Source organism: Gossypium arboreum, chromosome 6 (genome assembly GCF_025698485.1).
Source record: "Gossypium arboreum isolate Shixiya-1 chromosome 6, ASM2569848v2, whole genome shotgun sequence".
In the NCBI taxonomy this organism is placed as follows: domain Eukaryota; kingdom Viridiplantae; phylum Streptophyta; class Magnoliopsida; order Malvales; family Malvaceae; genus Gossypium; species Gossypium arboreum.
Window position 1 is genome coordinate 78,912,350 of NC_069075.1, and position 16,365 is coordinate 78,928,714.

A 16,365-nucleotide genomic window follows, 5' to 3' on the forward strand; every position below is an offset into this window, starting at 1 on the left:
TGTAATCACCGGCTTTGGCTCATTGTGGTCGACCTCATCCTTACCTATGCTTACCCCCATTTCTAGCCTTGGTTCTGCAACTAGCCATTCCTCATCTTGAATGGCAATTGCGTTGAGTTGCTCCCTTGGGTTAGATTTAGTGTTGCTTGGTAAGCTACCTTGTGGTTGTTCAGAAATCAACTTGGCGAGCTATCCAATTTGAGTTTCGAGCCCCTGGATTGATGCTTGTTGATTTTTGAATGCTGTCTCGGTATTTTGAAAATGAGTTTCTGACACTGAGATGAATTTTGTTAGCATCTCCTCAAGGTTCGACTTTTTCTTTTGTTAGTAGGGTGGTTGTTGGAAGCCTGGAGGTGGTGGTCTCTGATTCCCTTGGCCTTCCCATAAAAAATTAGGGTGGTTCCTCCAACCTGCATTGTAAGTATTACTATAGGGATTGTTTTGAGATCGAGGGTTGTTACCCATGTAATTTAACTATTCGTTCTCCATGTTGCGGCCATAAGGTGGGTATTTTGAACTGCTTGATCTGCCTCCACTTACTTCGCATTGCATTACTGGGTGAACCTGTGAAGAACTAAGGAAACCATCAATTTTTTTATTCAAGAGTTCTACCTGATTAGAGAGCATGGTGACCGTATCGATGTTATAAGCGCCGGCTTTTTTCGTTGGCTTTGTCCTCATGACTTGCCACTGATAATTATTCAGTGACATCTCCTCTATAAATTCATAGGCATCTTCAAGTGTCTTATTATTGATGGTTCTGCCAGCAGCTGCGTCAACCATTTGTCGAGTCGAAGGATTCAGGCCATTATGAAAGGTTTGAACCTGTAGCCAAAGTGGTAATCCTTGGTAAGGGCATCTTCTCAAGAGGTCCTTGTATCTCTCCCATGTATCGTAGAGTGTTTCTAAATCCATCTGCACAAAGGAAGAAATATCATTACGTAATTTAGCCGTTTTAGCCGACGAAAAATATTTTAATAAAAACTTTTCGGTCATTTGTTCCCAAGTAGTGATTGACCCCTGTGGCAACGATTTCAACCACTATTTAGCTTTGTTTCTCAATGAAAAAAAGAATAACCGAAGACGAATAGTGTCATAAAAAACACCATTAATTTTAAATGTATCACATAGTTCCAAAAAGTTTGCCAAGTGAGCGTTGGGATCCTCGTCCTGCAAACCATCAAACTGAACAAACTGTTGTATCATTTGAATTGTTTTAGATTTTAGTTCAAAAGTATTTGTGGCTACAGCCGGTCTAACTATATTCGATTCAGTTCCTATTAAAGAAGGTTTAGCATAATCATACATAGTGCGCGGAGTAGGATTCTGATTAATAGCAATCGCAGGAGGTAGCGGATTTTCTTAGTTTTCGGCCATCTCCTCGATTGTGGTTGAAGTATCATCCTCTTGCTCGTCCTTTGTGTATCTTAGGCTTCGCCTTATTTCTCTCCTGTTTCTGCAAACTGTGCGGTCGATCTCACCATCAAAAAGTAGTGGTCCTGACGGGTTTCTTCTGGTCATCAAAAAGTATCATCCTCTTGCTCGTCCTTTGTGTATCCAGGCCGTGTTGTTTTCCCATGTGGGTCAATTTTCTCCGTTTTAGGCCCGTTTCTCGCTCTTTTTACTCTCCTATGCTCTCTAAGTATAAAACATGAAATTAAAGGATTAGGAGCATCGAATTCACCAAATCTAAGGAGAAATCATCCATAAATACGTTAGGCATAGGGTAAAAATATGTATAAATTACGGTTTATCAAGGACATGATTGGTGTAGCTAGGCCTAGGGCCATTATTATTTAAAGTAGTCTTCGACTGCTCTTATGTACAAAAAAAAAGCCTTTAATATTATATTTATTTTGTCTCATAATAAACCGTTTCATTTAATATATCTAATATTTTCATTAAAATATTAATAAAACTATATTTTAATTAACACCCATGATCATCCTACGTAAAATAGTTTTTAATATCATTTAAATTTTACTATTTTCCACAAAATTTATGCATGTAATATATTTAAAATATTACAAATATGTTATATTTCAAATAATTTATATAAATAGTAAGTCCGTGCGAACTAGTATAATATAAAAAAGGTACGAAAGTATATATAGAAATATTGAATTCTAGATTAATTCTTTGAATTTCAAAATACTTTCTTTTTAATTATATTTAAAATACGTCTTGCTTTTAAAACTACGTTTTAATTATTATCTTCTTGCCATCAATAATAATGATTTATTATTACATTAATTATAAATTCTAAATTATTAAAAATTCTCTTCTTACACATTTTTGTATTTGCATAATTAGTCCTTAATACTCTATTTTGAATTGTAATTTACTACTAACCCAATTTACAATTAAGCTAATTAATTACCATACTAATTAATAGTGAATATATTTATTATTTACTAGACTTGTCCATGGATCGGGCTTATGGCCCGTCCCGAAAGCCCGCTCAAAAAGTGAGTGGGTTTTGGGCAAAAATATAAGCTCGAAAAATGGGTTTGGACAAAAAAATAAGACCCATTTTGGGCCTCGGATAAGGTTATTTTGGCCCAGGCAAAAAAATATATTGTTTTCTCACTATTTTGTTGTTGTTTTCTCACTTGTTTTACTTTCATTTCACTATTATGTTACTACTATTTTGTTATTATTGTTTGGATATTATATAACTCTTGTTTCATTGTTAATTTTGCTACTATTTTAAAGATATTTGCTTGTTAAATTATACCTATATTAGTATTATTTAAGTATAAAATTTTTAATTTATTTTCAATTTGTTGGAAACATTTATTTTAATGTTTTTGTGTTTTTGATATACATATTATATTTTTTAGTTTTTTATATAAATTTTTTTATACGGGCCGAGTCGGGTTTAGCCAAAAATTTAGGCCATTTTTTAAGTCAAACTTGGGCCTATCAAATGAGCCTAAAATTTTATTAGGATTCGACTCATAGACAAATCTATTATTTACAATGTCAATAGTTAATTTCATGTTAAGCATTATTTACTGCCTTTGTATTTGAAAGCAATTAAAGATTTATTTTTAATAAATTAATAGGAAAATCATATATCATATCATATATATAATATAATATAAAAGAAGGTACAAGAACATGTTCGAAAAAATTGAGCTCTAGTTTCTTTTAGTTATATTTAAAGTTGATCCTGATTTTAAATAAAATTTTAAATGCAATTTTCTTGCCATTAATAATAAAGTTTGATATAATAACTATATTCTATTTTCTTTCATTGGTTAAATTTTTAATAATTAACTCACTTTTTCATTTTAATAACTATTTTTATTTTCTTTCTTTGGTAAAATTTTATTTTAAATAATAAATTTATGCTCTTTAATTTGTTTTCACATTTTATAATTTATTGTTTTTTGAATAATAGTTTATTATTTATTAACTTTTCATTAAATTCAAATATTTTTTAAATAAAAATTCATATATTTTGTTCCTTACTTCTTCCCTCAAGGACTTGTGTCAATTGACACAACGTTTCCATGTTTTTCAACATTGTTGAAAGGAACATCATTGATATGATTTGAATTTGATGCTTTAATCACCAAAGGTGGATGGGGGATAAAATAACCTTTCTTATTGGACTTAAGCCTAATTTGCCCTTTCATAAAGAAGTAACTACAACCCCAATACCGATCCCAATTGTCATAAATTACTCACCCGAATACCTCACAATACAATAAATAAACCTCTTCAAATAATATCTAAAAGAGTGTTATAAAATAACCACAAAACACAACAAATTTGTAGACAAAGACACTAAAAAATTGCACACCAAATGACGCCACAAGCATTCTATTTATAGGCTGATGCAAGAGTTTACCAAATAGAGTTTTGATAAGCTTTAAACTCCTATTTAAAAGCTAAACCATCCTATTAATTATCCTGAGTATTTATCAAATAAAAGTCTTCATAAATCAATCGTCCAACTACTCTAAAACTATCTCAAGAAATAAGTATAAAGATAAACATTGCCTTTATTTTAAACTTCTCAATTTAACCAGTTAAAGAGCTGAAGAGTCCTAACCAAAAACCAACTTTTGTTTTATTAAACATGTCACTCCTTAGTAGGCTAAAAAAGTCAAACACCTATGGGGCAGAAACAACTCACGACCCAAGCAGAAAATTCATTCTCATTCTAACCGAATATGGAATGAACAAGTAAAAAACCCAACAATATACGATATAAAAGAAGGTACGGAAGCATACCTGGAAACATTGAGTTTTAGATTGGTTTTTTTTAAGTTCCAAAATACTTCCTTTTTTAGTTATATTTAAAGTGGATCCTATTTTTAAAATTAAGTTTTAAATACTATTTTCTTACCATTAATAATAATGATGTATTATTATAACAATCTGATTTTCAGTGGTACTAGAAAATGTGATTTTGAAACCCCATTTTCGTAAATTGTGTTTGTAAATATGAAATAGAAATATCTACAGAGCTAATATAAAAATATATTTAAGAATGATCAAATAGTTTAGCCGATAAATCAATTAATTAAAGTTTAAGGACTAAATTGTAAAAGTCTAATTGCTATAGGATTTTAATTAACAAAAGACTTGATGACTTATATGACAATTAACCAAAGGACCAAAATGGTCATTTGAATATTTTGCAACATAGGATAATGGGTAATGATGGTGTTCACCAGTAATTGTGATTAATGATAATTAAAGTAAAATAAATAAAAGATTAAGTTAATTAAGACTAAACTTAGTATAAAAACTAAAAAAAGTGAAGAAAGATGAAAAAGCCATCATCTTTCTCATTCACCATCCACAAAGGAAGAAAAACCTTCCCTAACATTATCAAGGTTCGACCAATAAATTAGGTATGAAATTCAAGTCCTTTTCTTGAAATTTTTATGGATTTATGGTCATGGTAGCTTGATTTAGCTAGCCCATATACCAATTTGATCAATTATTAAAGTTTTAGCAAGTTGCTATTGTTGAGATATTGATGAATTAGGCTTGAATTTGATAGATATTAAGCTTAGAATATGAAAAAGGACTAAATTGTAAAGTTAGTTAAGCTTAATTATAAGCTTTGTAACATTAGGAACCACATTGAATATGTGTAAAACCTATCATGAAATTTTTCTAGAAAAAGAAAGTATAGAGTCCCTAATGAAAGAATATGAAATCGTATTTTAATTCGAAGCTAGGAATCGAAAGATATGTTTATCTCAAGTTTATGGACTAAATTGAATAAAATTAAAAATACGTGTGAAATCGAAAAAGGAATTTATTTAGGATCATGCATATCATGACATTGTATGATAATATTTGGTATTGATTTGATATATAAAAATATTTATATAGACCAAGAAATGGACCAAAGTGGAGCTGATAGAGGAAAATAAAAAAATGTGGAATGGTCCTTGAAGAATTCACCCGTTTTGTGTTTTGAAAAAGGTAAGTTCATATGGAACTTACTACGTTTATTTGTGTTATATGTATACTTGTTTTGATTTCGTTATATGTAATATCCTTAAATCGGGTATAGTAGTTTCAGGTATATTTTTCAGGTTCCGGCGTGAATTTAGGAATTTATAGGGTTAATAGTGAATTTTTTAATTTAATTTAGGAGGTCAATTTCATCTAAAATCGATTAAAAAGTAATCTAAAAAAAATAAAAATATTTTTGAAAATTAATTTTAAAGTAATTAAATAATTATTAGTGAAAATAATTAATTTGGGTTGAAAAAGAATTTTAAAATAATTTTTATTGGGGGTTAATTTTAGTTAAATTTAAATATTAATTAAATTGAATTTAATTGTAAAATAAGAGAAATTTTGGAGTATTTATTTGACAAATAAACTTGGAATTTTGGAGGGAAAATATCAATTGGTAAAGTAAGAGAAATGTGGGAGTGGCCATTGGGCAAATTTCCCAATTTTTAAATTTTTGGTGGGTTGTTTCAGTTTTAAAAATAATACATCTAGCCTACTTTTCACACCATTTACATCAGATTAAAGAGCTATAAAATTTGTTTTCTTTGCATGGTTTTAAAGATCTATTATCAGAGAATAGATTTAACAAATTTTCTTCTCAAAATACTCTGTTTCACCCGAAATTATTCACAAAAGCAGCCAAAAATATTATGAAATTTCTCAAGATTCTTGAATCAAGATTTTCAATCAAAGGATTTAGAACGAATCAAAGGATTTAGAATGAATCAAAGGCAATTATTATTTCTAAACTTATTTTTATGATGATTAGAAGCATACTTACATGATTTGAGTGATAATTACGTGATTTTTTTTTATTAATGTCATCTTCTTCAAAGCTTAAGGTGCTTTAATGGTGGATCTTGAATTTTGAGAGGAAATCTACAAATCAATGGATGTTCCAACTCAAAATGGATCTATTAGAAGGTTTTTGATCTTATTTATCAAGATTAAACATGTTTTGTAAGGTAATTTAAAGAAATTTAAATTTCATCATCTTCATGAACCGATTTTTTGGATTTTTATGAACTTGATTTAAATGTAAAATTGATGCTTAGTATATGTTTATTTGGTCTAATACTGATGCCTGGAAGTGATTAGGAGGCTAGAGTGATCGATTTTGTGAGGAATTGAGTTTTCGACTTGATGATACAAATCTGGTAAGGTAACTTTGAGTGAGAATTTCGCGTAGCCTAGTTGATGAAAATTTGTGTTTATTTTGTATTTTGAAAGGTGGTAATATCTATTTTATCTATGTTGAACCTCCAAATCTTGAAGTGGATCGAGCTAATCAAAATTGAAGCTTGAATTTGCTAGTTGATCACTTGGTTGTGGTTCAGTTAGTTGTGTGGTGAGTGTTATTAAAGGGTGATTTGGTAAATTGACCCTCACTTATGCTTAATTGGATGATTAATTACTAATTGCAAATATTTAATTGAGTTTTGGCTGGTTAATTTTGCAAGATTATTGATATTTGCTTAAGTGATGAAATTTTTGTTAAGTGTTGGTAAGTGAGCATCTAATGATTTTATGTGCTTGACTTAATTGAGTATAATGGTTAACAAAGCAAGCATGTTGGAGTTTTTGGTTCATGGTATGTTAATATTTCAATTGATACATGAACATTGATAATAGGTAATTGGTATGCTAGATTTAATTTGATGTTAAAATGACTATGTTACATGATTCACATATGCATTTTGGCACTTTAAATTGAGCACAGTATTGACTGAAATTATGTTATGATTGATTGGTTATATTGACATTATAGCATGATGGATCCGTTGGATATAGTTGGCATGCTATAAGATTTGCGAATACTCACCATATTGATATGTTATTTGTGAGCAACAAGGCTCTAAGTGGACTGATTTGGAGTAGATAAGGGAGTGTTGAGCTTGGTCTCCACTCAATGGGACTGATTTGAGACGATATAAGAAAGCATGTGGCCTTAGCTCACTCAATCTGGGATTGATTCTAATTTTGATTCTGATTGGGAGTAAGGAGATCTATTTATCCGATGTATGATCACCTGATTAAGCCATGATTAATTATGATTTTTGATACATGGCTGAGCATATGTCATTTAACTATTATGGATTGATATTGTGATTGAAAATTTGTATTTGATTTGTTTCAATTTAAGCATGATTTGGGTGTTGATTTACTCATCGTTTTATTAATATTCACTGAACTTTTTAAGCTCACACCCTCACATTCATGCAGTTAACTGACGAGATTGAGGAACTGAAGAGTCGAGCAAGAAAGTTCCAAGAGATTAAGGCTCGGTAGGGATTTATTTACATGTTTTAGAGATGTTAATCAGGCATTATGGAATTTCCGAGACTTAACTTAATTTTGGTTGTAATTGGACTTGGACTTTGGACATTTTTAATTTTGGATGGTTTTATAATATCATATATAAATGTTTGAGTTTGATTATTGAATAATTTAATGTGTATTGTTGCTTGATAATTAGGTGATTGATAACACAGTATGTGAGGATTGATGTTTACACTAACCATTGTTTAAATAAAGCTTTCATGGAGTGGTTTACTAGCTACTAAGATATGCCACTTGTAACACCCCTAACCCGTATCCATCGCCAAAACAGGGTTACAGAGTATTATTGGAATAAACAGATCAAAAACAATAATTTCAATTTATTTAACATCCATGTCAAATATTACTCATAGGCTTAAAACATACATTAGAAACAAGTCGAGACTAAACCAGTACTTAGAGAATTTTTTCCGAAATTTTAAAATTTTCCTTAGTGTAGGGGACACATGCCTGTGTGGTCAGGTCGTGTGGCTCACACGGTCAAGAGACACTGTAACACCCCTAACTTGTAACTGGCATCGGATTAGGGTTACGAGGCATTACCAGATAAACAGAACATTTCAAACCAATTCAGGATCACAGATATCATATAACATCATTTCATAAGCAATCGTCTCCTAAGATGGTCTACGAGACCCAAAATGTACTTTTAAGAGACATTTGGGAATAAACTGAACATATTTATAAAGTTCAAAACTTTTAAAAATTTTCAATTCCATAGAGGTCACACGCCCGTGTGACCAGGCCGTGTGTCCCACACGAGCATCAGACACGCCCATGTGAACCAGCCGTGCCAAAACAGAGCTTATATACTGACTTATTTCCATGGCCAACAGACACGCCTGTATGCCACGATCATGTGATTCTTAGCTAGCTACTGACTTAAGCTCATGACCAACAAACACGCCCGTGTGCTATGGCCGTGTGGCACAATGTAGGCTTGGTTTAAGCCAATTTGCCACCCCTTTTTGGGTCATTCCTACAAGCCAAATTAAACAACATTCATACAAATTATTCAGCCAATTTCATGCTCAAAACATGCTTCATTATAACAAAAACATATTAGCTCATAAAACACTACAACCATACATCATTCGGCACCATCAACCAAATACCAAAACTACATACAACATTTCATTTGCTAGCCAACTCCCATGGCATAATATATATGCATTAAAACTTATATACATAGACCTTCTAGCCTATACATGCCATACTTTAAAATATTTACACTTTCAAAAGTACCAAAATGAGATCGATAGTGTGGTGATGATCCTTGACTATCCCCGAGCCTTCAGTAGCTACGATAACTATAAAACAGACAGTAAACACACAAAGTAAGCTACAAAGAGCTTAGTAAGCCAAATACAATTGGTCTAACTACTAAAGCATATAAATACAATTCAACCATACAGATCCATAACCATTTCATAGAATAATTCATAAACTTAACCATGCTCCTTTGTTTGCATATATGTCATGCTTCATTTCCATACATATTTCACAGAGACAGAGTTTTTCATATTCAAAAATTTAGTACGATACAAAAGTACCTGCATAGGTTATACATTTCATTTACTCAAACTCAGATTTCGTACGCTATCATCAAACGGGTCAGAAACAATATAGATGCTCATAAACAAGTACAATGCCGACGTCCCAGACGTGGTCTTACATGTAATTCAATATCGATGCCTCTGTCCCAGACAGGGTTTTACACGAAATCAGATACGATACCGATGTCCCAGACATGGTCTTATACGTAAATCTCAATCGAGGCCTATGTCCTAGACACGGTATTACACAAAATCAGATACGATGCTGATGTCCCATACATGGTCTTATATGTAAATCTCAATCGAGGCATGTGTCCCAGACACGGTCTTACACGATGTCTCAGACAGATGTCAACTTTTCTTAGAGACATACAGAGCTTTTCAAATATTAACATATTATCATACTTTACTCCAAAGATATTCATCAGGCACTGAAGGCCATCCAATACAAATTACAGTTTATATGTGTAGTATTTATTTCAATTAACATGTAATTGTAATTTGACTTACCTCAGAGGGATTTCGAATAAAACGAGTCGACTATTCAACTATTTTGGACTTCCTCCGATCTAAGTTTGATTTTCTTTGTTGATCTAAGTCCGATTTTCTTTGTTCTTGATCTAATATAATACAAATTCAACCATTCAACCATTCATTTCATTCAATATAATCCATATACACATATTTAGGGCACTTTGCTTTTTAGCCCTTACATTTTCACACTTTGACAATTTAGTCCATTTTTCATAAAATCACAATATGCAAAATTTCTTTGTAACAAGGGCTAGACGAATTTCCATGGCTTCTATATAAGCCCATACAACATGTTTAATTCACAATTTAGTCCTTCAAAAGCTCACTTTCAAAATTTAACCCAAATAGCTCAATTTCATCAAAAACTCAAAGACAAAACTTATGAACCATCTACCAAGCCTTCATAATTCATTTAAAAACATCACAAAACTCATGATATCAACAATGGCATTTCATGAAATCTTTAACAGAAACAGAAATTCAGACATGGGTTTTGAAGAACAAGAAGCAATGATCACAGAAACGAAGAAATTATCAAAAATCGAGTTAAAACCGTACCTTAATTAAGAAATCAAAGTGCCGAAACCTAAAATGGCTTTCTCCTTTTTCTTTTTATTTGATTTTCAGCTATATGCACGATAATATGGCCAATTTCATGTTTTCATTTTATTATAATATACATTAATATGCATTTTCCAATTTTGCCCTTTAATTAACAAATAAAAATTCCATCCACTAGCGTCCATACTTATCCATGCATTAGTACAATGGTCCAATTGACATGCAAGGACCTTTATTTGAAAAGCCAAGCCAAATCGGTGCTTTATCATCTAGCACTCAACTTTTACACTTTACGCGATTTAATCCTTTTTCATAATTAAGCATAGAAACAGACAAAATAAATCACAAAAATTTCACAGATGTAAATTCACATATCACAGACACAGAAAATAATATTAAAATATTTTTTAACTTGAATTTGTGGTTCTGAAACCACTATTCTGACTAGGGTCAAAACCGAACTGTTACAGACACGCCCGTGTCTCAGGCCGTGTGGGCATTTGAAATAGGGCACACGACCATGTCCCGGCCCATGTTAGTACCTGTGTAACTCTCTGACTTGGGTCACACAGCCAAGTCACACACCCATGTGCTAGGCCGTGTGTAAGTGCAGGGACACACGACCAATCCACACGCCCATGTGCTAGCCGTGTGAAAAATCCTGAGCATTCTGTTTTGAAATTTTAAGATGCAGGGGACAAACAGGCAACACACATGCCCATGTGCTAGGTCGTGTGTCACACACGGCTGAGATACATGCCCGTGTCCCTACCTGTTTGGACAAAATAAGGCTATTTCCAAGCCTTATTTCTCAACCAAACTTGCTTTCCACCTACATAAACACAAAATCATATTCTCAAGCCAAACCAAGACATTTATACCAAGCCAAAATCAAGTCTTATGCATGACATATCACTTCATAAGTCTATATATCCTAACTTACCTATTTGACCAAAAATGCATATAAACATTCTTTTGAAGTTTACTATCAATTAACCATTCTAAACACTCATATCAAACATGAAATTATCTCATATATTTACATCAAACACATTCATTATAAGCCATTCCAATGGCTAAATACAACCAAAACATTTATATGCCAATATTGGCTATTTAAACCTATACATGCTATTATAACCAAAATTGATTTACTATTTATACCGAAATGAGCTGATGGATTGTAACGCCCCAAAAATTTAGGTATTTACTTTTGTTGTTGTGTTGCATAAATGTATGCTTACCTCAGTGGTTGAGTGTCCTGAGGAGTGTTGGAGAGGTCCTGAGTTCATGCCTTGACTTATGCAAAATTTTGATTTTTGCTTGTGTAAACTCTGTCTCCATTTAGTGGGATTCTTAAATAAATGTGGGAAGGATGAGTCATAAAAAGCGTGCTGGTTCAAGGGATAGGGGCGTGCAGCTTCTGCTAGGAGACCTGGGTTCGAATCCTGTTGCACACAAAGGGTATTCATTTTGTTGTTTTGCCGTGTTAGTGAGTGTATTGCAGTGGGACTCTGGAGTTGGTGGGCAGTTGGAGTGTTTGTGGGGGAGTAGAGTGTATAGTCGAATCTTAATTGGAGATTGTAGAGGGTTTTGAGGAGAGGATTAGGGGGAGTTGAGGTGAGAGAGGGAAGAGTGCCGAATTTGGACTCTAGGCACTAAAGGGGAATCGATTTATGTAGGGGAGAAATCGACTTAGGGTAAGTTTTGAGACTGTGCACTTTAGGTTTTGTTCCTCTTTGTTCTTTTCGATTCTCATTACTTTTCTTTACGTTTTAGTTTATTGAGGTCTTTTTTGCATATTTCTTTAGCAGATTATTGCTTGAGGTTCTCTGAGGCATTATCTTTTACCTATTCTGGTTTTTGTCCATCTACCACTACTTTTTCACAACCCTTTCCCGTATTGTTCTTGTTGCCAAATACTTCTATTTTTCTTTGTAACCCATTTGGTTTTGGTTTCCGAACCTCTCCTTTCTCTTTTCCCCAATCAGTTTAGTAGTGATCAATTGCTCCTCTCCCTCTTTGTGCTGATTCTATTCTACTTGATGTCGATTTAGGTGGTAAGACATCTTCTCGGTTATACTCTTCTTCTCTATCTTTCCCCGTGTCTTCTTAGTTTGATGATCATCTCCTTGTACTACCGATTTCTGACAGGAGGGTAGTGGTGCTTTTGTCGCTTGTATCAAGGGGGCACTTTCAGATTTTCTTTTAGGTGTTAACCGACTGCTCTTCCCTTCGAATTGGTTCTACGTTTTCAGTAGGTCTCGGTTTGGTTTTACTCATTTGGTTTCCTCTTAGTTCCTCTCTTGAATGCTAATTGTGTGAGTAACACTTTCTTTACTATTGATTTGTTAGGAGATTTGAGTGAGCAATATTATTTGGCAGCTTAAGTGGTTTAAGCCAGTAGTGTTGTTTTAAGGTAGGTACCTAATGTTTTGGGATCAGGTATTATTGAAGAGGGTATTTTGCATAGTTGCCAGGTGGCTAATGATATGGTTTGTATGAATGTAGGATTGTGGCTTAGAGGCTTCTAACATTTTTTCGCTCGGTGTCACAAACAGGTGTGTAATCACACTGCAATGTTGTTAATTGGCAAAAGCCAGAAAGTAGGTTTATACGCACTAAACGAGCGTGCGCTCTCTCGTATGGTGAATCAAATGCATAAACACACGCGTTTGACAGTAGAGGCCACTATGAGTGACTCATGGGTTTAGGCCGTTTTGGGCTGTGTTGGGCCGAAATGGGCTGTGTGGGCCCACAGGCTCATGGGCCCCGTACGAGAAAACCGCACAGATGTGTGGAGATTATCAAACTAGCTGTGTTATTTACATGGCCAAAGCCATTATTGGGCTTTTGGGCCACATGAGTGTGTGGGCCCACATAGGCCGTATTAGGGGCTTAGGCCCATTTTTGCTGTTTAACTGTTAAGATTGCACGGGTCGCCTGAGACGACTGTGGACCTTCTGTCGGGTCAGTAAGTATACCTAGACCCTAATCTATGAAATAACTATTACCCCCTATGAGGTAAATGACGGATATACCCCTATATGTTGTATGATTGTTGTGCATGTCATCTTTATTGTATGAACATTTATATTATGTTGCATTGCATGGGGTGAGATATATGATATTAGAGGAAGTGTACTGAAAGGCTATAAGCCTATATTGGCAGCTCTGCTGCAAATACTGTTAGTGCCAAGACCAGTGCTATATTCTGGAGTGTAGGGATGGTTGGGTCGATTTTATCCCCACATAGAGTGTGGGGCTGGACGGAGTAGAGTGTAGAGGATGATTGGGTAGGATCTCTATATGCATCTCTGGTACTGTACTAAATTGGGCTAAGACACTGATATTGCTACTGATAAGGGATTAGGCCCAGACTGATCAACACTGTATATTTGACTGTTTGGTAATTAGGGATTACACACTGAGTTTTCATAAACTCACCTTTTTTGCTTATCGGTGCAGGTAATCCGTAGGCGGGTCGGTGCTGCGAGGGACACGGAGATGGCCACGCTATTGTTAATGTTTTTTGTTTTGATTTTAGTAAAATTAGTTTTATTTGGGTAAATTTTATGTAATAAGGCCGTTTTAATTTTTATTTTGCTATTCAGGGATTTACTAAAATTAACTTATATCTGTTAGTAGTAGGACCCGGGTTTTTAAAAGGTAATTGATTTTCCACTACCACCACAAGTAACTTGTTTTAAAAGTTTCCGCAACGAACAATGTTTTAAAGTACAATAACGACTTAGTATAAGACATGTTTTGCTAAACGAATCGGTAATTTAGTAATGAATAAAATAAGTTAACTTTTCATAAAGATCACAAGCAAGGTTTTAACACAAACGGAATTTTCTTATAGAACTACGTTTTTCAAAACTCACTCCAATGTGACATCACAGATGTGGCCATAACGTTTAGGCTGGGTTTGGGGTGTTACATGGATAATGTGATGTGTCTCTAACTAGCTTCCAACCTTAACGAGCTTCTGAGCTACTATAAAATAGAGGAAATAAAACGGAGTAAACATTTAATACTTAGTAAGTTCATATAATAGGAAATAAACTTACCATTCATTTACATTTAATGTAAGCATACAAAATGCATCCAAGCAATTTGGCTAATAGCCAAAACACACAACTTCATCAATATGTTAGTCTTGTATTTCATGTGAATATCAAGAATTAGGGATGAGCTCATCAAATATCAAATGTCCATGTGTTTTCAGGTGTATACAAGTACTATCTCATTCAGAATTCACCTTAACTTATATTATAACTTTGTCAGTTGAACCATTTGAAATATTGATGGATACATGGTAATACACATAGTGTATGAATATGTAATTCATCAATTCATATTTGAGAGTGCTCATTTAAGTACATAATTGGGAAACCCTCCCTCGAGCTATATAACAGGAAGCTCATGTGAGCCATCTAACGGGAAGCTTATCCGGGCTATATAACGGGAAGCTCATAAGAGCCATAATAAAAAAGCTCATGCGAGCCAATAACAGGTAACTCTGAAGAGCCATTAATTAGGAAGCTCTAGATAGCCATATATCAAGAAGTTCAAGCGAGCCATATCGGGAAGCTCCGAAGATCTATTAATCAAGAAGCTCACAAAAAGCCTTTAATTGGGAAGCTCACGAAGAGCCATATAACGGGACACTTATAAGAGCTGCGGTGAGGCCACAACACATGTAGGATCACGACCGATCAGGATGCTCTGAAGAGCTGTTTACGGAAAGCTCGCAAGAACCATATAACGGGAAGCTCGAGAGGGCTAATAACGGGACGCTCTATCGAGCTGTGGTGTGTCCACAACATATGTAGGGCCACAACCAATACATGAACCCTGTATGGACTTTATACTTATCGATCATTGTTGAATATGTGAATACTTTCATATACATGACAATAATACAATCATATACATACAATTCAATTTAACACATATAAGTTATCAATTTAGTTACACGAACTTACCTTGACAAGTGTTCGTTGATTTGTTGTCTACTAATCCGACACTTTCTCTTTTCCTCGATCTAATTCTATATTTTGTCTTTTAGGATCTATATGAGTAAATTTAACTCAATTTAATACAATTCATATTCAATTCAATTAAATTCACATTTTTGGAAAAATTACCATTTTACCCCTATACTTTTATTTAATTACGATTTTGTCCCTAGGCTTGGGAAATGAAATTTATGCAATTTAATCCTTATTCCAAGCCTAACCAATTTTTACATATAACATTTGCAGCCCATGTAATTCATAAAATTAATAAATTTTCCATGAATTTTGCATCTTTACAATTTAGTCCCTAAATCACAATTTCATGAAAATTCACTTTACAAAAGTTGTTTATCTATCAACAACCTTTCATTTTCTACCATAAATTTCATAATTCATTCATATTCGTCCATGGAAAAACCCTAGTACTTTGATAACTTTACTAATTAATCCCTGAGATAGCTAGATTAAGCTATTACGATCCCGGAAACATAAAATTTACTAAAAACGGCACTTGAATACTCACCTAATTAGGCCACATATGTTTTCTCTTTCTTCAATTCTCTATGTCTAGGGTTTTCATATTTTATTTAGGAAAAGTAATGATAAAATGATGATATTTTCTTTATTTTATTATTTATCATCTTTATTTTTCATCTTTCCAATTTTATCTTTATCTTGTTCTAATTTTCCATGGATGAATCGTCAAACTTATCTACTAACTCCTCTTAATGGTCTATTTTCCATATAAGGAGCTCCAATTTTGAATTCCATAGCTTTTTAATCCTTTTAGCTATTTAGAATTCAACTTTTTCATTTTATGCAATTTGGTCCTTTTATCAATTAATCATGTAATTTCT

At 33.3% G+C, this 16,365-nt stretch overlaps 1 non-coding gene across 1 annotated transcript; it reads left to right on the top strand.

The window, feature by feature from the left end:
- Positions 1 to 841: 841 nt before the first annotated feature.
- LOC128294286 (small nucleolar RNA R71) lies at positions 842 to 948 on the top strand. The gene has a single exon (XR_008284600.1). It is a non-coding gene; the product is annotated as a small nucleolar RNA R71 (small nucleolar RNA).
- The last annotated feature ends 15,417 nt before the right edge of the window (positions 949 to 16,365 follow it).